The following is a 26,861-nucleotide window of genomic DNA, read 5'->3' as shown; positions in this document are numbered from 1 at the left end:
GGATAACTCAGGAGACTCTTTGCATGGAACAAGACAACTACAGGACACAGTTTTATAAGTGGTAAAGTCTATATTATCACACGGTGATTCAAACAGGTGCAGAGAGAAACTCAAGTCCACAACACTTGGTGCAAATATCAAATGCAGCTCAGCAGTCTATAGGAAACTTCAGAGGAAAATGCAATCATGCAGAAAGTCTATGAAGCACAATTATTCTTGAGGATACTTGACACAAATAAGTCCTTGCTTAGTCCAAAACACAGATAGATATGCTTATAAGGCAGTTCAAATAATATCTTAGCTCAACCAGGGAGGTCTGGGTAATAGTCTCAGGTTCTTGCAAAGCAGAAACAGCTTACATGTCCAGCAAATGCAGATGGAAGTAAACACGAGCAGCAGATGAAGGAGGATTACTGGAACTGGTGTATGCAGCAGGCACTCAGAGCAGAGTAGCAGGATCACCACACAGGTTCACAGGAGCAGGTATATAGCCAGGGAGTCACCAGAGGTCAGGAGCTGGATGCAAGGCAGAATACTCTAGCACAGACTGAAGGCTGGGGTGGAGTTTTATAGCAGGAAGACACAGTGCATATGAGACCAAAGACGCCATCTTGGAAAAGGGCAGTAATGCACAAAAGGTAATAAAAAATGTTCAGAGTCCTGACATTACTCCCTCCTTAGAAGCGGCCTCAGGACGATCCTGGACCTGGTTTCTCAGGGAATCTCTGATGAAAACGAGAAATCTTCTGTTGGGCATTGATGTTTTCCACAGGTTCCCAAGAGTCTTCCTCAGGGGCATATCCCAGCCATCTTATCAGATATTGGAGCTGATTCCTGCAAATCCTGGAATCAACAATTTCCTCCACCACAAATTGTTCTTGCCCACCAATCACCACAGGCTGCGGAGGTGGCACAACACGTCCCTGGAAGGTATTAGGAGATACAGGCTTTAGTAAAGATACATGAAAAACTGGGTGTACCTTCATAGTCCTAGGCAGCTTCAGCCGGCAGGCCACAGAGCTCACAATACCGTTGATCTTGAAAGGGCCAATGAATTTGTGTCCAAGTTTTTGTGAAGGAACTTCAGATTCTTAGTTGCTAACCACACGGAATCTCCTACCTTGAACATGGGTGCAGGTTTACGGAATCTATCAGCCGATCTCTTATAATGTTCTTGAGCTGTGGTCAGGGATTCCTTCAGAACCTCCAGATTTTGCCTCAACGTAGTCAGCCTTTCCTTCACTGCCGGAACCGGAGAATTAATTGGAGACCTAGGTAAGATACATGGATGATAACCCAGATTGGCAAAGAAAGGTGTAAATTTAGTGGAGGCGCTCTGAGAATTTTTATATGAAAATTCAGCTAACGGCAGCAACTCCAACCAATCATCCTGGAGATGGCTCACATAGCATCTTAGATATTGTTCCAGCGTCTGGTTGGTACGCTCAGTCTGACAATTTGTCTGGGGATGGTAAGCGGAAGAGAGACAGACATTAATATTGAGTGCAGAGCAAAACCCCTTCCAGAATCTTGAAGTGAACTGCACTCCATGGTCAGAGATGATCTCATCCGGAACCCCATGCAACCGAAAGACATTCTGTATAACCAAGTTCACTGTATCTTTAGCTGAGGGGAGGCCGGTGCACGGAACAAAATGAGCAGCTTTAGTCAGGCGATCAACTACCACCATGATTGTATTCATGCCCCCCGATGTAGGCAGCTCCACAATAAAGTCCATTGATATAGACCCCCAAGGGCGGGATGGAACAGGTAATGGTTGTAGAAGACCCGTAGGTGCCACATGAGGAGTCTTGTAATGAGCACATACCTCGCAAGAGAGAACATAGTCCTTGGTATCCTTCAGGCAAGTTGGCCACCAGAAGAATTGGCTCAGGAACTCTTGTGTCTTCTGTACCCCCCTGTGACCAGCCAACTTGGAGTCATGTACCAACTTGAGGATCTGCAGACGGACGACCTCAGGGACGTAGATACGTCGATCTCTGAACCACATGCCACCCTTAAAGACAAGATTAATATCCACAGGTGGGTTGGCCAGAAATACATCCCGGTCTACATCACCATCATAGGCCTCCCTGCACTCCTTCCACAAGTCCTGATCATGGATAACTCCGATGAAATTGGCATCAGATAGAATGGTCTTGGACGGGGCTCCAGGTACGGAATCCACAGCATGGATTCGGGATAAAGCATCAGCCTTCCCATTACGATAACCTGGACGGTACGAGATAACAAAGTTGAATTGATTTAAAAATAAGTTTCAATGAGCCTGACGAGAAGAAAGACATCTAGCGGATCTAAGGAACTCTAAATTGCAATGGTCAGTTAGCACTATGATCTGTTGTGCCGCTCCTTGCAGATGATGCCTCCATTCTTTGAAAGCCGCAATAATAGCCAGCAATTCCTTGACTCCCACGTCGTAATTCTTCTCTGCTGAGGTTAGTCTACGGGAAAAGAAAGCACAAGGATGTAGCAGACCTTTCTCTCCAGTTCTTTGGGAGAGAATAGCCCCCAAAGCATTATCAGAAGCGTCCACCTCTACAATGAAAGAAAGTGTTGGATCTGGGTGTATCAACAGCGGTGCTGATGTGAAACAGATCTTAAGCTGATCAAAAGCTTCTTGATCCTGTGATGACCACTTAAAGGGTTTTTTCCTTCTTTGTCAAGGAAGTAATGGGACGGACAATATCAGAAAAATATCAAATGAAGCGTCTGTAGAAATTTGCAAAACCAATAAAACGTCGGACCTCCTTAACGTTCTTGGGTACCGGCCAGTCAAGGATAGCCTGAATCTTACCAGATTCCATGTTCAGCCCCTGGGGAGAGATGATATAACCTAAGAACTGTATCTCAGAACGATGGAACTCGCATTTCTCCAGCTTAATATACAGATGGTTCTCTTTCAGACATCTTAAAACAGTTTTGACATGTTCTTCATGTTCCTGTAGAGAGTCAGAAAAGATTAGTATATCGTCCAAATAGATCACTACAAACTGGTCCAACAAATCTCAGAAAATGTCATTAGCAAGGTGTTGAAATGTTGCAGGGGCGTTACAAAGCCTGAAGGGCATCACAAGAGATTCAAAGTGTCCATATCGGCATCTGAATGCTGTCTTCCACTCATCCCCTGGACGAATATGCACCAAATTATAAGCCCAACGAAGATCCAGTTTAGAGAACACCTTAGCATGGCGGACTCTTTCCAGTAATTCGGGAATCAGAGACAAAGGGTAACGGTTTCGTACGGTTACCTTATTGAGTTCCCGATAGTCAACACAGGGTCTCAGGGTCCCATCCTTCTTCTTTACAAAAAAGATAGGTGCCCCTGCTGGTGAGGAAGAAGGACGTATGAAGCCTTTGGCCAGATTTTCATCAATATACTCTTTTAAGGCTTGAAGCTCAGGTGCCACCAAAGGGTATACGTTACCAAAAGGAATAGCTGCCCCAGGAAGCAACTCAATGGGACAGTCATAATGCCTGTGTGGCGGAACCTGATCAGCATTCTTCTTGTCACAGATGTCAGAGAACTCTTTATATGCTGGAGGTAAAGAAAATACCTGTACATGTGGTTCCGTAGCCGTGGACTCAGGGACAGCTTCTGTTAACGCTGAGTTGCTCCTTGTTGGAAAGATAATCTCCTTGGTCTCCCAGTTGATAATTGGGTTCTGAGAACGCAACCAAGGAATGCCTAAAGTCACAGGAAAATGAGGAGAAGAAATTAGAAAGAAAGAAAGTTGCTCCTGATAATTTGGCTCCAACAAAATTTCAAGGGGTATGGTCTCCTGATCCACAGGCCCAGAGATTAAAGGTGACCCATCCACTGTTTCCATGGTAATTGGAGAGGCTCTTTGCTGAATTTCAATACCATGTTCCTTGGCAAATGCGATATCCATGAAATTGCCACCTGCACCAGAGTCAATCATAGCAGCACTGGAAATCCACTGTCCTGAACAGTGCGAGTTCTTTTCCTTAAGCTCCTTGGGGGGTGAAGTCATAGAAAGTGAATGGAATACAGCGTTAAAAGGCAGGCTACATTCAGAGATGTCAGATTCATCATCACAGTTGTCATACTCCCCTACTGCTGCTAGCACCTTGTTAAGCCATCTAGGACACTTAGGACAATTGATGAAGAAGTGGTCAGACTGGCCGCAGTAGAAACATAGACTTTCACGAAGGCGATGCTCCCGGTGCTCATTGATCTCGCACCTCTGAACGGAATCAATTTGCTTGGGCACCTCCTCCACCTCCCGAGATGTTTTACCTGCAGGCTCTTTGGAAGGAAGGGAAAAGTTAGAAATACGGTTATATGCAGCAAACTTCTCCTGCCTACGCTCAGTAAGGCGAATGTCAATGCGTACACAATGCTGTATAAATGTCTCTAGCTCTTGTGGTGACTCAGTGAGCTAGTTCATATTTTACAATACTAGACAGACCCCTTTTAAAAATAGGCAATTGTGCATAACTGTCCCAATTGGTATCTACCGCTAATCTCCTGAATTCAGTAGCATACTCAATAACAGAACGTTTTGCCTGGAGTAAAGACAATAAAGCAGATTCAGCAGTTGCACGGCGATTAGGATCATCAAACATTAATGCCATAGCAGCCAAGAAATCATCCAAGTTATTTAACCGTGGATCATGAGACTCAATCATCGGATTCGCCCAGGCGAGCGCTCGTGCGGTCAGCAGCATTATTACACACAATACTTTGGATCTATCATTAGGAAAATGGTCAGCATGCACATCAAAATATAGCATACATTGATTCACAAAGCCACGAAATTTGTCGCGATCACCATTAAATCTGAATGGGGGCAACTTAGGTGGGCTAACTAGTGGCGGTTGCCCAGAGGGAAAAGTCACTTGTGCAGCTATTTGCGTGCTTATGTCCTGAAAAGCCCGTCCATACTGGGACTCTATGCCAGCAAGTTTGTTTTCCTGGGCTGCCATGTGGGTGCTTAAGTCCTGCAAAGTCTGTCCAAACACTTGTTGATTGTGTTCAAACCTTCCAAACTTATTTTGCAGACCTTCCACATCTTTCTGCAGTGATCTAATTATGGAAAACACCTGCTCTAGTCTGCTTTCTGCAGTCATTGTTCCAGCAGTCTCCTTTTTTTTTTTAGGCTAGAGTATCCTGTAATATCTATAGGGGATAACTCAGGAGACTCTTTGCGTGGAACAAGACAACTACAGGACATAGTTTTATAAGTGGTAAAGTCTATATTATCACATGGTGATTCAAACAGGTGCAGAGAGAAACTCAAGTCCACAACACTTGGTGCAAATATCAAATGCAGCTCAGCAGTCTATAAACTTCAGAGGAAAATGCAATCATGCAGAAAGTCTATGAAGCACAATTATTCTTGAGGATACTTGGCACGAATAAGTCCTTGCTTAGTCCAAAACGCAGATAGATATGCTTATAAGGCAGTTCAAATAATATCTTAGCTAAACCAGGGAGGTCTGGGTAATAGTCTCAGGTTCTTGCAAAGCAGAAACAGCTTACATGTCCAGCAAATGCAGATGGAAGTAAACACGAGCAGCAGATGAAGGAGGATTACTGGAACTGGTGTATGCAGCAGGCACTCAGAGCAGAGTAGCAGGATCACCACACAGGTTCACAGGAGCAGGTATATAGCCAGGGAGTCATCAGAGGTCAGGAGCTGGATGCAAGGCAGAATACTCTAGCACAGACTGAAGGCTGGAGTGGAGTTTTATAGCAGGAAGACAGTGCACATGAGACCAAAGATGCCATCTTGGAAAAGGGCAGTAATGCACAAAAGGTAATAAAAAATGTTCAGAGTCCTGACAGCATCGCACTGCAAAGGTAACGTCATGCCAGGCCTACTAATCAGAAGTGCCGGGGATGACGGGTAAGAGGAGGTTTAGAGGGCATTGGTCTGGTAGCGACAGACCATCAAAATTTCTACACCTCTCATATCCACATTTACTACAGAACATATCCAGGAATAAGAGTTAGCAACAGCGTGGCGTGCTGCAGAGTCACAAGAGCCAGACATTACCTGAACAAGGGCTGAAATAAGACATGCTTATGCTCAAGCAAGGGTCGTTAGGTCCTTGCTTTATTAATTAGGCTGCTGGGATACAATGGCACCTGGTTGACATAGTGATCAGAGATGAGTGAACCTATTAAGGTTCGGTTTGGCAAACATCCCGATGTTTGCCGAACATGTTCACCAAACAATTTGTGGAAAGTACCGGAGCCCAGTGAATTCAATGAGAGGCAAAACCAAATGCATACACAACACCTTAAGGAGCGGCAAAAAGCTTCCACAGCAGTTCAAATTAGGGACAACACCAGGAAAAGTGGCATCAATTGACCCAAAATACAAATAGTATAATTTCACAGCATGGATGCATGAGACAGGGCTTGGACCAGCATTTCTAGCTGAAACATTGATCAGTAACAGGTGGATGATATACAGGTGTAGGCCTGTGTAATACTATTGTAGGAACTCGAGGATTCTGATAGCGTGGGGCAATGAACAGACAGTGCAAATAGTGTATTTGTACAACAGCAATAACACCCAAAGCAATATACTGATAACCTGCAGTGACCTGCAATGAAACAAGTCCTTGAAACATATACAGCAAAACGGCAGAGTTCTTAAGACAGAGTCCTCAGCAAGGTGATCAAAAGGTGACGTGGTGCAGATCCAAAACATTGTCGGTGCAGAATGGGTCAAATCCAGGTATGAAGTAAACACAGGGAAGTCTAGAACAAGTCCACAGGTTAATCCCAGGTATGGCATGAACACGGGTAAGTCCAGAAACTATTTCACAAGTTGATCCCAGATGTGGCATAAACACAGGTAAGTCCAGAAACAGGTTCACATTAAAGTATTATACTGGTGTTGTTTCCAACAGCTCCCACCGGGGGAGTAAATGAAGGATTAAGTAGCAATACGCAGTCCAGAAACATAGTTCAAAAACACAGTTCTTACCAGGAGGAGTGAACCAAAGGTTAAGTTCCAAAGTCAACAGACTAATGATAACATAGAGAGTGTAGCTTACATATGCAGAGAATGTCCAGAGCCAGGGGTTAAGGCACACTCAGAACAAGTAGATGAGCTGAAGGGGAACAGAAGCAGAATACTCCAGCAAGGAAGCTGACACCTGAATCGGGTTTTAAACAAATTAACAGGAAGTAGGGCAGACAAAAACAGCAAACTCCATCTTAACAAAGGGCAAGATCATTTACAAGGTGATTTGGAAAACCCGGAATACTGACAGCCTGGCGCTGTGAGAGGTCTGAGAAATTCAGGCAATGCACATGAAGGATACCCAACTTAGGCCGGCATCACACTGGCATTTTAAACGGCCGAGTGCAATGCAATAAAAAAATCACATTGCGCTCGGTCCAATGTTAAGCTATGGGGCAGCTCCCACCAGCCGACTTTTTGCTGGCCGTTTTTCTCGGTCCGAGACAATCGCAGCATGCTGCGATTGTCTCAGACCGAGGAAAACTCTCAGATCACTCGCACCCATATAAGCCTATGGGTGCGAGTGAGACAACGCACATCACTTGGGTATCATCCGAGTGATGTGCGTTATAAGCGGACCCCAGCAATGGAGGAGATGGAGAAATTCATTTCTCCGCCTCCTCCGCAGCTGTGCTCCGATCCTCCCTGTGTGAGAGAATCGGAGCACAGACGCATGACACTCGGCTCCTGCTCTGCTGTGAGCAGGAGCTGAGTGTCATTAGCATATCGCATCCGATGCGCTCGCATCGGATGCAATATGCCAGTGTGACACCGGCCTTAGAGTCCAAACATTTCCAAAAATTAGGGGCAGACACCAGGAAAAGTGTCATCAATAGACCCACGGTAGAAATTTGATAATGGCACTGCAGCAGTCAGTCATGGGTCATGAAACGACTCATAGAAATTGCTTCTACCACTTACACTGTTGCTAATGTTTTGGGGTTGATGACTCGACGTTCTCAGAGTTGGAAGTCTATAACTCTGATGCACACTATGTGCCTCACTGCTGTCTTGCGGAAAACCACTCTTAAGATTGTATACAAGTGTGTTTCGATACTCCAGCATGCATGTGTACCATATTTTTGGATTATAAAATGCACTTTTTTCCCTAAATGTTGGGGGAAAATTAAGGTGCGTCTTATAATGTGGATATACCTTACCAGCCGTGGTGGAGCAGGGTCCCAGGGTCACTGCTGGAGGAGGCAAGAGTGGAGCATTGCTGCAGGTCGGGGGTGTTTGGATGTGCGCCGCTGCTCGTGTTCTGTTGTGCGGGGGCTCTACCGACATTTTGTGAAAGCCCAGAACACCAGCACCTACATGGTTTACTATGCGGTGGACTTCGGGAAAATGGCTGCCGGGGGCGGCGCATGGGCAGATGGAGATCTCGGCACCAAGATCTCAGGAGATGAGATCTCAGCACTGAGATCTTATTCCAATGACAGAAGCCCTTGTGCCTGGACGTTGTGGATGTTTTTTGCATCCCGACTGGCTTCCGGAATACACATATTAAGGTTATTAAAAAAAATACTCTCCGCCGCTCTTCTAACCTATACAGACCCATTCCCCTCATAAAACATGTCCCCCCTGCTCATCATGCAGCACCACTATCCTAGCCAAAGTTCTAACTAAAGCATTAGTGGAAACAAAATCATTTACCAAACTGTGACCGAATGGTGCTGATTCTGAGGAAAAATGCTCGGGAAACCGAACATGGATTCAAATTAGCTACGTTCCTGCCAAATTTGAGATTGGCAAAAGTTTGAACAAGTTCGCTTATCTCTAATAGTCATAACCTAGTCATTCAACTTCACTGGGAGCATGCATATAGTATGCTAATATGATGGTACATGTCCACTTTCCTAGTTTGCCCCCCTACCTAACAAAATCCTGTGTATGCCCATCAACAGGACTCTGAAAAAGCAAGGATGTTTACAGCCTAAAACCGGTGTAATAAGAACGTTATCATATGTGCCCTATGCTTTACATTATGATATAATAATGGTAAGAGTCCCTGAAAAACTGCTGTTCCTTAAAGTTGCTTTAGATATTAGTTATATGTAATAAATAGTCATCTCCTAAAAGGGTTGCCTTAGTATTTTACGTTTGTTTTATCAAATGTATGGTGATATGATTTTGTAGCATTAATACTACCTCCTCTGCTGATGAATACATTAGCTGATACAAATGAATAGAGTAGCACTGTAAATACTTCTTTTTAAACACTATTTTAAACCAGTATGATAGAAAAAATATAGTAATGTTGTAATGAAATATTTTTTTCAACAAAAAAAAAAAAGTTTAATGCGTGCAGTGTACATATATTGTAACCTTTACAGACCAGACATACTTAGAAGAATAGAGAAAATATTTGTGGCATAGCTGAATAACTATTTGTCATTGTGTTGTGATATGAGTGCATTACATTTGATTTGAGGTGAGGAAGCCTGGAGCATGGGTGGTGTGCAAGATGAGACACCTATTATATAAGTCATTTTACTGACCTATTTATTTTGCACAGTTTTAGACTATATAATCTCTATTATTAAGCCTAAGAATGTCTTGATCTGGAAAAATAGCAATTCAACTCATTTGGTCTTTCTTTTATAAGTCAATTTAGTTGGAAAGTAGACCTTCATTTAAAGGGAACCTGTCAAGAGAAAAAAAATCTATATGTGGATAATCTGCAGGTTGATAGCGTTTTAAACCTGCCGGGTGCTGGCACTTGGACCTCCACTACTTTGTTCCTCCTGGCAGTGTTTGGCATTCAGTCTTGGGGTGGAGCTAGCGCTGGTTCGGGCACTACTCTGTGCATAGAGAGCGGCGGCTGTAACTGCAGCTCCAGCACTGACGACAGCCTGCTGTCGGTCAATACCGGGTTTGCTGTTATAGCCACCACTCTCTATTCACAGAGTGGCGCCACCTCCGTGACTGAAACCCAAATGCTACCGGGAGGAATAAAGTTAATTCCCTCCCGGCAGCACGGGTCTCAGTGTCTGTGCCAGGCAGGTTCCGAATGCTGTTAACCTACAGATTATCCACATATCGACAGGTTGATAGCATTTTTTCACGTGACAGATTTCCTTTAAAAACTGAATAAACACATAGCCACTTTCTGTAACACTGTATTTTAGAGCATTTATTACGTACAATCAATGTGTAAACAACTTCTCTTGTTCGTTATTACGGTTGCCTCTATGGCTACTTTTACTACGTCAGAATCAGGAAAATAGCAGATGTGGTAACAGTTATCATTACCAATAATCCACACATCCCTTCATGTTATGTTCACAGATGTTTAGAACGTTAGGCTACAATCTGAGGTTGTATTGGCTGACCCTTGATAACGCATAATAAATACTCTAGAAGTGGACTATCTACCAATGCTAATTAATTGATGAGGCACCCATACACTCTAGACTAACATCCGTCGAGTATCGGCGGGCTCAGCTAATGTGTAAAGGGCCTCCCGACTGGGGGGAGATCAAGATCCAACATGTCCAGTTTTGGACTGCTGATTCATTTGTTCTCGGTGAGAAAATCCACTGGCAAGTAGTCTGGCAGGGGCCTCTCATAAAGAATGCAAGCGTGACTGGCAAAGGAGAAATCAGAAAAGATAACTGCCAGACGAACTATTGTGTATGGAGACTTTTACCCTTCAGAGGTTAAAGATTTTTCGCTTACTTAAAGTGTTATACCAAACATTTATAGATATCACCTAGTCACTGGATAGGTGATAGTTTACGGATCTATGGTAGTCCATTCTTGGGATCAGGAGATTTTGCTGCATTTTGTTGAATAAACTATCATTAAACATGTACTGTAGACAAATTACACATGTTGTTCACACCCAAAAACCACCGCAAAATCACAACCAAAAAGCAGCAAACAATGCTTTTTTGTAAGCAGCTTCTTTACTGCTAAGAGAACAGGTTTTGCCTGCAAAAAAAGCAGCAAAACGCAATGTCTGAATTCAAGGGGATGAAGAAGCGAAGGGACTCATATAACATTGTTTAACAATGAGTATCTGTGGGCGAACACCACCACCTGATCAAAGAGAAAGAGAGTGAAAAGAAATGAACTGTACTAGTATGAACCTAATAGTGGGAACTCATATTCCCACGGAAGACGATTGAGAAGACACCGGGTCAGGAGATACCTTCAGGGAACGGAGACGCCCAGTGTGGTGAGCACACTGAATATCCAGTTACTTGCATATCCAAGACTTGTGGCCTAGCGGGAAATACCGGTGACCCCCGCTAGTGCCAGAGTAAGGATCAGAGGTGCTTAAAGAGACTACAACGGGGAAGGACCTAGTATTGAGTGGTGCCAGATTGTCTGAGACATAAAGGCATTAATATTCTTTTAACTGCTAGATAATAAGCACATTAAGAACAGTGAATATCACGGAACATTGCTGTGCTCTCATACTGTCATAAAATACTGTATTGACCTGTCTACTGTTACTCATAATATACTGCTTACATATATATATATATATATATATATATTCAAATAAATAGTGTTGGTTGATTATCACTGACTCCTCAATTTCTGTCTTGTTGCATCCTAGTAATCTTTTTACATGAACCTACTGTAGCCCAGTGGTGGTGAACCTAAGGCATGCGTGCCAGAGAGGCCATGCAGGCCGCTCCCTTCTTTTGCTCAAAGGTATTCACGTCTAAAAAACACAAATACAATGAACAGTGCTGTACCTGGATTGGGGAAGAGGAGCACATGTCAGCCCCAGGTCCGATGTGCAGCAGTGTGATGACATCATCACATTACTGACCTCATCACACTGCTGCCTGCATCAGGGCTGCAGAAAAGCAGAGACAGCACAGGCACTGGTAAGAGCTCCAGGAGGAGCTGAGCATTAAATGTATCATTGTCAAAGGGGGCACAGTTTTGACAGAGGCAGTGTGTGGGGATGGGAGGATAATTTATTCAGTGGGACAGTGTGCATATGTGTATATATTGTGCAGAGAGGCAGTGTCTGTGGACATTTTGCAGAGGGGCAGGGTTTGTGTGTGTATATTTTGCGCAGGTGTAGTATGTGTGTATTTTGCACAGGGGCAGTGGTTGTGTGTGGAGTGTGTATTTGCAGAGGGGCAGTGTATGTGTGTGTGGTATGTGTGTGGTGTGTGCTATGCAGAGGGGCAGTGTGTGTGTGTGTGTGTTTTGCAGAGGGGAGGTATATGTGTGTAATCTGCAGATGGACAGTGTGTGTGCATATTTTGCAGAGGGGCAATGTGTGGATTCTGCAGAGGGGCAGTGTGTGTATTTTGCAGAGGGGCAGTGTGTGTGAGTCTGTGTGGTGTGTATTCTGCAGAGGGGAAGTATATATGTGTAATCTGCAGAGGGACAGTGTGTGTGTATTTTGCAGAGGGACAGTGTGTGTGTATTTTGCAGAGGGGCAGTGTGTTGTGAATTCTGCTTTTGGGCTCCCTCCGGTGGTTGTAGGTGGTAATGCAGTTGCCCCTGAGTTGCAGTCCTGGTCAGGTGTATCTGCTGATTGCAGTTCTGACTGGGGTATTTAGGCGTGCAGGATTCATTAGTCCTAGCCAGTTGTGAATTGTTGTTGGGAGGTGTTGGACCTCTGCTTTGTTCCTCCTGCCTTTCTGCCAAATCAGCAAAGATAAGTGTCTGTTTTATATTTCCTGTGGCACACATGCTATGTGCTTCACAATTCAGTGCTATTCTTTGTGTTTTCTTGTCCAGCTTAGATTGTGTCAGTATTTTCTCAGTCTTGTTGGATTCTCTGGAGTGGCAGATATACATTCCATGTCTTTAGTTACATTGTGGAACTTTTTGTATTATCTGCTGTGGATATTTTTGGAAGGGTTTTAATACTGACCACCTAGTAATCTGTCCTATCCTTTCCTATTTAGCTAGAGTGGCCTCTTTTGCTAAATCCTGTTTTCTACCTGCGTGTGTCTATTCTTCTCCTACTCACAGTCATTATTTGTGGGGGGCTGCCTATCCTTTGGGGGTCTGCTCTGAGGCAAGGTAGCATTCCTATTTCCATCTATAGGGGTATTTAGTCCTCCGGCTGTGTCGAGGTGTCTAGGGTCTGTTAGGCACACCCCACGGCTACTTCTAGTTGCGGTGTTAGTTCAGGATTTGCGGTCAGTACAGGTTCCACCGACTCCAGAGAAAGTTTCATGTGGCTCCAAGGTCACCAGATCATAACAGCAGTGTGTGTATTCTGCAGAAGGGCAGTGTGTGTATTTTGCAGAAGGGCAGTGTGTGTGTGGTGTGTATTTTGCAGAGGGACAGTGTGTGTGTATTCTGCAGTGGGGCAGAGTGTGTGCATATATTTTGCCGAGCGGCAGTGTGGGTGTATGTGTATATTTTGCAGAAGGACAATGTGTGTGCGTATTTTGCAGAAGGGCAGTGCTTGTATGTATTTTGTAGAGGGACTGTGTGTGTATGTATTTTGCGGAGGGGCAGTATGTGTGTATTTTGTAGAGGGGCAGTGTGTGTATTTTGCAAAGAGGCAGTGTGTGTGTATTTTGCAGAGGGCAGTTTGTGTATTTTGTAGAGGGAATGTGCTTGTATTTTGAAGAGGGGCAGTGCATGTGTGTATCTTGCAGAGCGGCAGTGTGTCTATGTGTGTGTGTGTGGTGTGTGTATTTTGCAGAGGGGCAGTGAGTGTGTGCATGTGTGTGTGTGAATTTTGCAGAGGGGTGGAGTGTGTATTTTACAGAGACACAGTGTGTGTGTATTTTGCAGAGGGACAGTGGGTGTGTCTGTGGTGTGTGTATTTTGCAGAGGGGCAGTTTGTTGTGTGTGTGCGTGTGGAGCATATATTCTCCAGAGGGGTAGTGTGTTTGCATTTTGCAGAAGGGCAATGCATGTGTGTATTTTGCAGAAGGGCAGTGTGTGCATGTGTATGTATTCTGCAGAGAGGCAGTATGTGTGTATTCTGTAAAGGGGCAGTGTGTGTATGTGTGTATTTTGCAAAGGGGAGGTGTGTGTGTATTTTGCAGAGTGGCGGTGTGTGTGTGTGTGTATTTTGCAGAGGGGCGGTGTGTGTGTGTATTTTGCTGAGGGTTGGTGTGTGTATTTTGCAGAAGGGCAGTGTGTGTATTTTGCAGAAGGGCAGTGTGTGTATTTTGCAGAAGGGCAGTGTATGTATTTTGCAGAAGGGCAGTGTGTGTATTTTGCAGAAGGGCAGTGTGTGTATTCTGCAGAGGGGCAGTGCATGTGTGCAATTTGCAGAGGGGCAATGTGTGTGTATTTTGCAGAGGGCAGGCAGTGTGTTTGTGCATGCGTGCGTGTGTGTATTTTGCAAGTCTTATGTGATGTCTGCCTCATCCTCAGGTTAAATTACTGTGTTGGCACTTTAATAAATAAGTAGGTTTTGGGTTGCCCTTTGGGCACTCTGTCTCTAAACAGTTTGCCATCACTGCTGTAGCCTAAAACTAATGTCAATGGAACCTGCAAACATTGACTGGATCAGCTAACAGTTTTATGTAGATGGAGTCCCCAGACCACTGATGGTCGGGATAGATGTCTATCAGGTATGTCTGATTTTGGACTTCCGATCTCGTTCTCTTGTATAAAATCTGCTGGTTGAAAAAGCTGCCACATGTCTGCCAACAGCTTTCTCATAGATAGCATAGGAGCGCCTCGCTGCTGAGCGCTTCTGTGTATGGGAGAGCCAGCCAGCAGTCATCTAATGTGTATGGCCAGCTTAAATATAAGATGTGTATACTACTGATGCATTCAAAGACTCATCAAACTGTGACGAAATATAATCATCAATGAAGCATGCTGGAATAGAGATCACAACATCTGGAGTTGGGAATTGTGCTAGGTTGAAGTACAAAGAATTTTTATAACAACATGGAATATTATCTAGAAAAAAAATCAACAAGATATTAGCCCCAGGCAACTACTTAGAAGATCAAGACATGGTGAGCAATGGACTAGCCACTCCACAGCCCACTCTTCAAGCCTATGTATATGGGAATACACGGATCACGAGAAGCAGAAGATGCATCAAACTTGTAAGACTGAACATCCAGCGCTTACAAGAACCATGAAAATAATTTGCCATAGAACTACTTTTACTAAAAGTAAATCTCCTATACAAATATATGTGAAGAACAGGGAGACACGAGAAATAAAGAAAACTGTCATGACCAAGAGAATTAAGATCCTGAACCTATTTTTGCTTGCAGGTTGTCCTCTGAATTCTTCACAGTACGGTATTTTATCTTGTCATACAAGTATGACAATATGCAAAGCATAGAGAATTCAGCCTTCACATTGACATAGTGAATAATCTTCAAAACTACACAAAGTACAGCAGCCCAATTATATGACATTGTGAGTGACTATCACCACCATTGTGCTGCAGCTAATAGTAAATATACCAGGATGCCAAATGCAAACCTATAAATGAAGAAAGAGACACCACCTTACCTCCACAAATTACTGTATGCATGAATCATTCTCCACAGACAAAGCAATGCAGAAAATAATGGATTAAAACTTCAATGTTTTATTTAAAACTCCACATAAAATCCATAACAGATATAAAGCACATTACCAGTGGCGCGTTTAAGACATGGATAGTTATAATGTAGTTTTCCTCACTGAAGTCATTGAGGGACAATTACATTAACAAGATTTTTTTTTCATTTCAGCATTCCAGAACTAATCCTTTTTTCATCTCTGCAACAATATGCGGTTTGGTTTTTCAGGTCATTTAATTTTTATTAGTTTAATCCTAGGGGACAAGTATAAAAAGAAAAACACTCAGTTCAATCATGCTTTCTTTTCCTTTTGGCAGATGGTGATTTATCGGTAATCTAAAATATCATAGAATGCTAGAGTTGAAAGGGACCTCCAGGATTATCTTCTCCAACCCCCTGCTCAAAGCAGGATTCACTAAACCATCTAAGACAGATGTCTGTCCAGCCTCTGTTTGAAGACTTCCATTGAAGGAGAACTCACCACCTCTCGTGGCAGCCTGTTCCACTCATTGATCACCCTCACTGTCAAAAAGATGTTTCTAATATCTAATCCGTATCTTCTCCCTTTCAGTTTCATTCCAATGCTTCTCTTCTTTCCACGTGCAAATGAGAATAATGATCCTTCTGCACTGTGACATCCCTTCAGATATTTCTAGACAGCTATTAAGTTTCCTCTAAGCTAAACATTCCCAGATCCTTTAACCGTTCCTCGTATGACATACTTTGCAGTTCGCTCGCCATCCAGGTAGATCTTCTCTGAACTTGCTCCAATTTTTCAATGATTTTTTTAAAAAATGTGGCGCCCAGAACTGGACACTGTATTCCAGATGAGGCCTGACCAGCTATTAAGTCTCTTCTCATACCATGGATACCAAAGCTACTGCAAAGTCCTGCACATGGGGTATGCAAAATAGCAAAATCAGAAGAACTATACTACATTTCTAATTGGAGGTATTTGCTAATATTATTATTACACCTACTGCATATTGAAATAGGATCTTAGAGATGGGAATATCCCTTTAAGCTACAGTACCAAAGTGATCAATGTTGAAGTACCGGAGCATCTTGAGCTGCTAATATGTCATGGTTAATTAAAGGGGTATTCCCATCGCAGTCATTTATTAGGTATCTACTGGATATGTCATAAATATCTGATTGATGTGGGCCCCACCTCTGGAACAGACGCTTCTTTTAAAGGAGTTTTCTTCTCTCTCTTCTCTACTGGCTAGCATTATATAAGAAAGTACTCACCCTCCCTGTCCAGGGCTGGCTCTCCACCGCAGTTACTGGCTGGGTATTGGCTGCAGCGGTGATGTGCACTGTAGTCCTGAGATCACCGCTGCAGCTATTAGGCCAGGGTCACACTTGCGAGTTCAATGCGAGAAACTAGCACGAGTCTCTCACATCAAATCCCGGCACTGCTGCCGGCACTTGGGACCAGAGTGTGCGGCTGCATAGAAATACATGCAGCCGCACGCTCAGGTCCCGAGTGCCGGCGGCAGTGCCTGGACTTGATGCGCGAGTTTCTCGCATTGAACTCGTAAGTGTGACCCCGGCCTTTCAATGAGACTGAATATTGGCAAACCAAAGGGGAAAAATACGAAAATTTAAAACTTTTTTTTAAGTATCTCATTTCAAAATTTAGGTTATTTTACTGTACATATGGTAAGGCAGGAGCATGCCCCAAATCTGGGACCCACCTTAATTAGACACTTATAGCATATCTCATAGAAGCATGTAGAAGTTTGACAGGTAAGGAGTGAAGCAATTCCTACAGAAGCAATACACGAAATCTCATTCAATGCAAGGTAATAAATGTCCACTGCATTCCATCCATAACAAAAAAAATAGTTAATGAAAATAAAGCAGGCAGCCATGAATGCTAGGATCTGCTCTTATACTCATGATTTATTAGCATGGCCACAATTTCATTTCAAGTATAGAAACAAACCAGTTCTCCCTCAATGACCTTTTAAATCACCAGCTTATCCAGCAAGGCACTTGTTGACTGATTGAAGTCGCAATGCCTCAGAAAAAAGGCAGCATGTGGTCATGTGCTCTCATGTGCTTAGATTTTGCCATCTGTTTACTAGCAGTGCTCAGTTTGGCTTCAGCCCCTAACGAACGGATTTTCTTTGTGAGATGATGGCAATCTGAATCATTTTTTTTCATTGCTGTAAAGAAGAATTTGAGAAAGAGAAAAATTTTACCTTGAAAGAGGATTACTATTTTCCCATATATCCTGCAACGTAATTTAAAGAGAACCTATCAGCAGACACAAGCGGCCTGAAGCACAGACAGCATAAATCAGAGCCCAGAGGGTTTGTTTGTTTTTGTTTTTTTTGGGGGGGGGAATGGAGTTGAGGTGATTAAAAACCAACAATGTGTTTTTAAGGTACAAAGTTAAAAAATGTTATATTTTAGAAGTTGGACACTTTACAAACCAAACATGCTTCTTTCTCAGTACCTTGTTACTTTGTGGATCTCCTATGAAGTACAGCCACAGAGCACATAGGAGCACAAATTTCAAGAATCTTCATTAAGCCAATGACAATACAACACCATCCTGAATGGGGTGACCGTGGCCGAGGACACACACCCTTGTCAGTGAAATCTGTGGGCTATACTTCAGCATCTGAGGCTTGTATAGCACAGTGTCTGCATCAAACTCATGCTGTTATTTTGCTTACTTATACAGCACCATCATATTAGACATTAACATCTCTCTCTCCCCATTCAAGTTTACAATCTAAATTCTCCATCAATAAATCTTTTTTAGAGTGTGAGAGGAAACACTGCTAAAAAATACAAACTCCGTGCAGATGCTGTCCACATTGTGACTTATCCCAGGACCCTAGTGCTACAAGGCTACAGTCCTAAACACCAAGTTGCCTCCTCTTCTCCTGGGCCCACTGAACTGAAAAACACCTAAGGCTGGGATCACACTTGTGTGTGCAATGCGAGAAACTCGCATAAGTCTCTGGCATCAGTACCTGGCACTGGCATAGAAATACATGTAGCCGCACGCACCGGTCCCGAGTGCCGGCGGCAGTGGCGGATATAGAAGCGAGAGACTCGTGCGAGTTTCTCACATTGCACACACAAGTGTGACACCGGCCTAACATGTATACTAGATGTTAAGAAGGTAAAATGAAAGGACTTTCATACGTGTACAGTAATAGCTTATCATTAGAAAGACTCTGCGCTTGTTACATGTGGCTGTGCCTGGTCCTGCAGCTCAAGCCCATTCATGTGAATTCAGGAAACTCTGAAGCACTTTGATCCCAGATGTTGGACTTCCTTTATGCCATTAATAACCCATCCTAAGCAGTAGTTTAACTACTGAGAAGGCCAAAGGGGTGATCGCCCCAGGCCCCTCACCCAAAGAGGCCCATTTGGAACGACTGCCACTTTTAACTGTGTATCGGTGTATAGGGGAGAGGTAACGGCATCATACTATGCATAGGAGAGCATCACAATTTTTATAGGGTAGCTGTTGGGGCCTTATACTGTGAATAGGGGAGTAGTAGGGACATCATATGTTGTATTGGGGAGCTGGTGTCAATCATACTGTGCATTAGGGAGCTGTGGGGACATCACACTTTGAAAAGCTGTGGTACAGAACATAATGTGTATAGGAAACTGGGGAAATTTCACGGTGTATAGGTCGTATCATACAATGCATAGGGGAGCTGTGAGTGCATCATACTGTATATATTGGAGCTGGGGGGTCATCATACAGTGCATAGGAGAGCTGTTGGGGCATCATACTGTGTATACGGAAGCTATAAATGGGGGGACTCAAGGAACATTGTTGCACTTTAGAAACATTATTGTTATAGGCACATCAAAGAGATTATGACCATCAAAAGGGCATACATGGGCATTATTACCTTCTAGAGGGCAAAATATGGGCACTTTTTTTTAGGACATAGGCATTAACATTTCCTAGTGGGCATTTTCACCATTTAAAGGGCACAAAGGAGAGATTTTACTTTGTAAGGGGCACAGTGGTGGGCATTATTTTGTGGTTCACTAAGAGAAGTCCTGTTACCACACCACACAGCAGGTCCAGTAATATGGACAAATACAGCATATGTATTATCTCATTAATTTCTCAGTTGCATTTCATCATCTAAAAAAGGATAATGTATGAAATGTTCCAGTAACAATCATAAGAATCTATGGAAACAGGATATATTCCCCAAGTAATGCTGTGTTCACCTGTGTTCTTCTTTTCTGTTATTCTGCTTTATTTTATGAAAATGACGGCAGTGGCAGATCCTTCTTATTATGGACACTAACAGTGTCTAATCCAATAGACTATATTGGAATCCAATGGGATTCACTGTCCTCTAACCTGCTAACAATGTAGCACCAAATGCCATTTTTCCAGTATTCTTGGCTTAATTTCTTATTAAGACTCTGCAGAGAAAACTTGACATGACACGGTGGTTCATACTAAAAATTGCTTATTGAGTGATACATCGCATTACTATAAAACACACAGATTGAAATACCAGTTATACAACATTTTTCTCCCTCCCTTGTAGGGTTGGAGATGACTTGCATGTATTCCATCCTTCATTGAGCATCTCTTATGAACATTCAGATTTAGGTAAACAAGATAATGGCTGTGCCCCACATTACAAGGAGTATATTTTTACTTTCTAATTTTAAGCTAAAATATGACATGAATATGTCTCAATGCGGACAGAAGAATAACTTGGGAACGTCAACTGACACAAAACAGTATAGAAAGTCTGTACCGCTTGGTGTATGTGTGTGTTTTAACTTTTCTATGGTCAATATATTAAACCCGAATTATCGCATATTCCACACTGGCCACTGTCATGTTTCGGCTGAAGTGGGGATAGAGTTAGACGTCATCTCATCATCGGGGAGGATTACAATAAAAGGCTGTGAGCAGATAACACGGGATCTATCATTGACAATAGGTGAATGCCGATCAGTAAACTTTTATCGATCATCAATCGGTCATTTAATAGCCGGTTTACACAGACAGACCACAGTAAACCTGCGTAAACAGACTGTCATAGTTCTTGGCAGTGCAAGTCCTGGTTACACAGGATGAAGCACCGCAGAGAATAATGATCTTTTGATTGCATCAAACAGCATTTTACTCATTTATTCATTGGGTGACCGGCAGCCTGTTTACATGGAAAGATTATCGTGACAATTAAGAACAGTTATGCACAATAATCTTTCACCCTTATATATTATAATAAGCAATATGAGATTAACGTGCTGCTGTCACAAGATTACACTGTTGGGTTCCCAGCCCTTCCACTGCTTTCTCACACAACCAGTGTTTGAGGGGCTGGATAATGTATTATTTGGCATATGAGTACGGGAATATTAGTGGACTAGTGTGAGAAACTCCCCATCTATCAGTGTCTCTGAGGTTAGGTTCACTATTATGTTCAGAGTTCTGTTCTTAGGTTCCATTACAGGAACAGAAAAATGGAGCTCATGAAGGAGACGGATGTTTCTCATGACACCAGATGGACCCACTGATTGTACTAGAGCATCTAACGCTGATACCATAGCCAATAAGCATAGCTTAGAACTCTGTAGAGAAGTTTCAGCTCCAATTATTCCTGCCAAATGTTGTGTTTGCTTTTTCAGTCATGCACAGTAATCCCTTCTTTCAACCTAAAGTTCTGTAAGTGAAACCCTGAGTGCTCAATGGTCTTTATTTCCTAACTAGCAGCAACAGCTTAGCAGCAGGAATAACTTAGTTTACGGTCTGCAAACTTTGCATAATAAGTGCAGTCACTCAGTTGTGTATTAGGCTAGTGTACAACGTTCACCTGTAGAGAGCTTTACCTGCTCAAGTCATCGATCTAGAAGAACTTTGCACTACAGTTTAGATATAGGCACTTATCGGGATAAATGTATGTACACTCCTATGTACATTATCACTGCTCAGCAGAGCAGGAATTTCTGCAAATGTACAACTACACCAGTACAGCTACTTGTACAGGAGGCAAGTAATACTGGAGGGCACAAGTGTTTAAACTCTCTAGTGTTATTTGGAAAAGTCTTATGGAATGCTTTCTGGGGCTTGTTGTGATTTATGAATTCATGCATTTTCCCATAAGCTTCTCTGTGACAATTTAAAATGAACTAAAAATTAATTGTAATAAATGTCTAAATACAAAGATGCTTGAAAAAAAAACCAATCCTAACACCACAGAGTTTTCTGTGCAAAAAAATAATCCAAAAAAGCAAGTGTATTAAGAAAGACTGTCAGGTCAGGACATCATAGATTAAATTATAAAAAAAAAAATGTACTAGTTTTGTAAATTTGCTAGAGATGACTAGCAAAGCACTTATATACTTTTTACATGTCACTATATACAGTGGCATCTAAAAGTTTAGTAATTTTGACCTGGGGTGCCTGTTATTGCGAACAAGTTAAGCAAGTTAAACGTGAAATGATCTCTAAATATGTTAAAGATAACACATTTACTTTGTATGTTAGACATAAAAAATATATTGTCATGTTTTACAATTTAAAAATTATAAAAAGAAAATAGGCCAATGCAAAAGTTTGGGCACCCTTGGAGATTTGTGTGTTCATAAAACTTTGACCAGGGTTTCAGACCTTAATTAGCCTGTTAGGGTTATGGCTTGTTCACCATCATCATTAGGAAAGGCAAGGAGATGCAAATTTCCCTCTTTATAAGAACCCAGCCTCTTCTAATCTTGTGCCAAAAAACAGCAACAATGGATAAGCAGCTGTCTAGCACTCTGAAAATGAAAATGGTGAAGGTCCACGAAGCTGGAGAAGGCTATAAGAAGATAGCAAAGCGTTTTAAAGTTGCCCTTTACTCAGTTCAAAATGTAATTAAGAAAAGGCAGTTAAAGACAGTGCAGGTCAAAAAAAGATCTGGAAGACCAAGCTAAATTTCAATGAGAGCTGCGTGCAGGATTGTTAGAGCGGAAAATTAGAACCCCGCTAGACTGCAAAAGACCTTAAGATAGATTTAGCAGACTCTGGTGTTGTGGTACATTGTTCTACAGTTCAGGAACACCTGCACAAATATGGGCTTCATGGAAGAGTCATGAGAAGAAAACCTCTCCTGTTTCCTCATCATAAAATTCAGCATCAGAAGTATGCAAAAGAACATCTAAACAAACCTGGTGCATTTTGGAAACAAGTCCTGTGCACCAATGAGGTTAAAATAGAACTATTTGGTCACAATGGTCAAAGGTATGTATGGAGAAAAATGGGCACAGAGTTTCAGGAAACGAACATCTCGCTAACCATTAAGCATGGGGGTGGATCAATCATGCTTTGGGGTTGTGTTGCAGCCAGTGGCATGGGGAACATTTCACTGGTAGAGAGAAGAATGGATTCAAATGAATTTCAACAAATTATTGATGTAAACAAGCAGAACTTGAAAAGAGGATGGCTTCTACAAATGGATAGTGATCCTAAACACATGTCAAAATCCACAATAGACTACCTCAAAAGGCGAAATCTGAAGGTTTTACAATGGCTCTCACAGTCCCCTAATCTGAACATCATTGAAAATCTGGGGTTAGACCTCAAAATAGCAGGGCATTCAAGATGGCCCAGAAATCTCACAGAACTGGAAGAATTTTCCAAGGAAGAATGGATGGAAATCCCTCAAACAAGAATTTAATTGAAAGACTCTTGGCTGGGTACAAAAAGTGTTTACAAACTGTGATACTTTCAAAAGGGGTTGCTACTAGGTACATGGTGCCCAAACTTTTGCATCCGCCCATTTTCCTTTTTGTAATTTTTAAAATGTAAAAGATTAAAATATTTTTTATTTGCCTAAAATACAAAAGAAATGGGTCATCTCTAACTTTAGCCCTTTTAGAGATCATTTAATTCACAAATTGCTTAATTGTTCACAATAACAGTGATTTTGACCAGGGGTACCCAAACTTTTACATGCCACTGTACATATAGCAATACCATATTATATGTGTGTATTGTAAGATTGTAGTAGCATTGTACGTAGTGAAGAGGCAGTGACCCACAAAGGTCCAACACAAAAGTCTCTTTAATGTGTTTCCTCACAGCATTAAAGTCCAATTCACACCAATTCACCAATTATAACTTCAGTGTATATTATCAGTGTTCAGTTCACACCAGCTCATAGCAATACATATCATATGGCCTAGGATATCCTCCAGATAGCAGCCGGGCACCATATCCACCTGTTTGCAATCGTTACACATGCTAGCCCTCTTTCGGGCACAGGACATCCACCTCCAGGGACAGGAATGTCCACATCCGACTCCTTTGAGCACAGGACATCCACCTCCAGGCATAGGACTGTACACGTCCAACTCCTTTGGAAACAGGACATCCACCTCCTGACACAGGACTGTCCACATCCGAGACCAGTACCATGGACGACTTGCATCACTGTATACACTGCGGGTGCCAGGCTATTCAGCTGCCCTGGGTGCTGGCTCCGCTGGCCTGTGCCTCCATGCACTCAGCCAGCGTTCTGCAGGCCTCTGCTCTGCACACCAGCACACACCAGACTGACACTGACATGCACCTCACACACCTGACACCTGACACCCTCATACCTCTTACTGCAGTGCTTTTAACACATACAAACCTGTGGCGTTCAGCCACATGGAAAACCCGGATCATAAATCTGTGACTCCCATGCACACCTATGGACTTCATCCGTCTGCATGCACAACCTGGGGAGCACAAACAGTGCCCCCTAGCTGTAACAAGGGTCACTGCCTCACTATATATATATATATATCTACAGGGTGGGCCATTTATATGGATACACCTAAATAAAATGGGAATGGTTGGTGAAATCAAGTTCCTGTTTGTGGCACATTAGTATATGGGAGGGGGAAAGCTTTTCAAGATGGGTGGTGACCATGGTGGCCATTTTGAAGTTGGCCATTTTGGATCCAACTTTATTTTTTTCCAATGGGAAGAGGGTCATGTTACACATCAAACTTATTGAAAATTTCACAAGAAAAACAATGGTGTGCTTGGTTTTAATGTAACTTTAACTTTATTCTTTCATGAGTTATTTACAAGTTTATGACCACTTATAAAATATGTTGAAAGTGCTGCCCATTGTGTTGGATTGTCAATGTAACCCTCTTCTCTCACTCTTGACACACTGATAACAACACCACAGAAGAAATGCTAGCTCAGGCTTCCAGTATCCGTTGTTTCAGATATTGCACATCTCGTATCTTCACAGCATAGACAATTGCCTTCAGATGACCCCAACATCTGAAACAACTGATACTGGAAGCCTGTGCCAGTATTTCTTCTGCGGTGTTGCTAACAGTGTGTCAAGAGTGGGAGAAGAGGGTTGCATTGACAATCCAACACAAAGGGCAGCACTTTGAACACATTTTATAAGTGGTCATAAACTTGTAAATAACTGATGAAAGAATAAAGTTACGTTAAAACCAAGCACACCAATGTTTTTCTTGTGAAATTCTCAATCAGTTTGATGTGTCACATGACCCTCTTCCCATTGGAAAAAATAAAGTTGGATCCAAAAGGGCCTACTTCAAAATGGCCACCATGGTCCCCACCCATCTTGAAAAGTTTTCCCCCTCCCATATACTAATGTGCCACAAACAGGAAGTTCTTATCACCAACCATTCCAATTTTATTTAGGTGTATCCATATAAATGGCCCACTCTGTATATGTATATATATATATATATATATATATATATATATATATATATATATATATCTCACATACTCACTCGAGTATAAGCCGACCCGAGTATAAGCCAAGACCCCTAATTGTGCCACAAAAAACTGATAAATTTAAAAAATAAAAATAATCAGTATGATAAATATTTTTGAATACCCATATTGAATCAGGAGCCCCATATAAAGCTCCATACAGTTCATGATGGGCCCCATAAGATGCTCCAATAGAAAAAATATGCCCCATATAATGCTGTACAAATGTTAATAATGGCCCCATAAGATGCTCCATATTAAAATATGCCCCACATAATGCTGCATAAAAGGTTAATGATGGCCCCATAAGATGCTCCATACAAAATACGCCCCAAATAATGCTCCATAAAGTTCATGATGGGCCCCATAAGATGCTCCATACAAAAAAATTGCCCCGTTTAATGCTGCATAAAGGTTTAATAATGGCCCCATAAGATGCTCCATATTAAAATATGCCCCATATAATGCTGCATAAAAGGTTATTGATGGCCCCATAAGATGCTCCATAGAATAATATGCCTTATATGCTGCTCCATAAAGGTTGATGGCCCCATAAGATGACATACTCACCTCTTGTCACTGGGGCCAAGGAGCCGGAGTCGCCACTGGCACAGGCCCCGACACTTGCGATATTCACCTGTCCCCGTTCCACCGCCGCATGCTGCTGTGTCTTCTGGGTCTCTGCAGTGACTGTTCAGGCCGAGGGCGTGCACTAAACACGTCATCACGCCCTCTGGCCTGAACGTCACAGCCAGAGGAAGCAGAAGACAGAGCCCGGCGGTGGAACGGGGACAGGTGAATATCGCATGGCTCACCTTCCCCCGTCATACTCACTCTCCTGGTGCGGTCTCTGCACGTCTCTGCTTCTCCGCTGGTCTCTGGTGCACACCGGCAGCTTATTCCTGTGTTCAGCAGTCACATGGTACCGTTCATTAAAGTAATGAATATGCGCTCCACGCCTATGGGAGAGGAGACGCGTCCATATTCATTACTTTAATGAGTGGTACCACGTGACCGCTGAACACAGGAAGAGCTGCCGACGCCAGAGACCATCTCAGAAGCAAGGACATGCAGGGACCACGCCAGGAGGGGATGAGTATGATGTGACAGCCACCACTCCTGTCGCTCCCCCTCACCCCCGACCCCTTGGGACAATGACTCGAGTATAAGCCGAGAGGGGCACTTTCAGCCTAAAAAAATGGGCTGAAAATCTCCGCGTATACTCGAGTATAAACAGTATATATATTTACACAGTGCCTTGAAAAAGTATTCATATCTTATGAACTTATTAACATTTTTTCACATTACACCTACAAACTTAAATTTATTTTATTAGGATTCTATTCAATATACCAACACTAAGTAGCAAGTACTTGTGAAGTGTCAAGGAAATAATACATGTGTTTCTAAATATTTTGTAAAAATAAATCTAAAAATTGTAACGTATTTGTATTCAGCCCCCTGTAGTCTGAGAGCTCTAAATAAAATCCTAAGTAACCAATTGCCTCCTGTAGTCACTTAATTAGTAAATTGAGTCCACCTGTGTATAATTTATTCACAGTTTATGTACTGCTGCTTTGTGAAGTCCTCAGAGGTTTGTTT

General features: G+C 42.6%; 1 protein-coding gene and 1 long non-coding RNA gene across 2 annotated transcripts in view; one reads left to right on the top strand and one right to left on the bottom strand.

The window, feature by feature from the left end:
- FHIP1A (FHF complex subunit HOOK interacting protein 1A) overlaps positions 1-26,861 on the bottom strand; it is a 432,446-nt gene that overhangs the window by 324,738 nt on the left and 80,847 nt on the right. The gene's annotated exons all lie outside the window — the stretch shown is intronic.
- LOC143781523 (uncharacterized) lies at positions 11,750-16,871 on the top strand. Its single transcript, XR_013216758.1, has 3 exons — positions 11,750-11,869; positions 15,677-15,733; positions 15,823-16,871. It is a non-coding gene; the product is annotated as an uncharacterized LOC143781523 (long non-coding RNA).

The sequence above is a fragment of the Ranitomeya variabilis genome, chromosome 1 (assembly GCF_051348905.1).
Source record: "Ranitomeya variabilis isolate aRanVar5 chromosome 1, aRanVar5.hap1, whole genome shotgun sequence".
In the NCBI taxonomy this organism is placed as follows: Eukaryota; Metazoa; Chordata; class Amphibia; order Anura; family Dendrobatidae; genus Ranitomeya; species Ranitomeya variabilis.
This window is presented reverse-complemented; position numbering and strand designations above follow the sequence as displayed.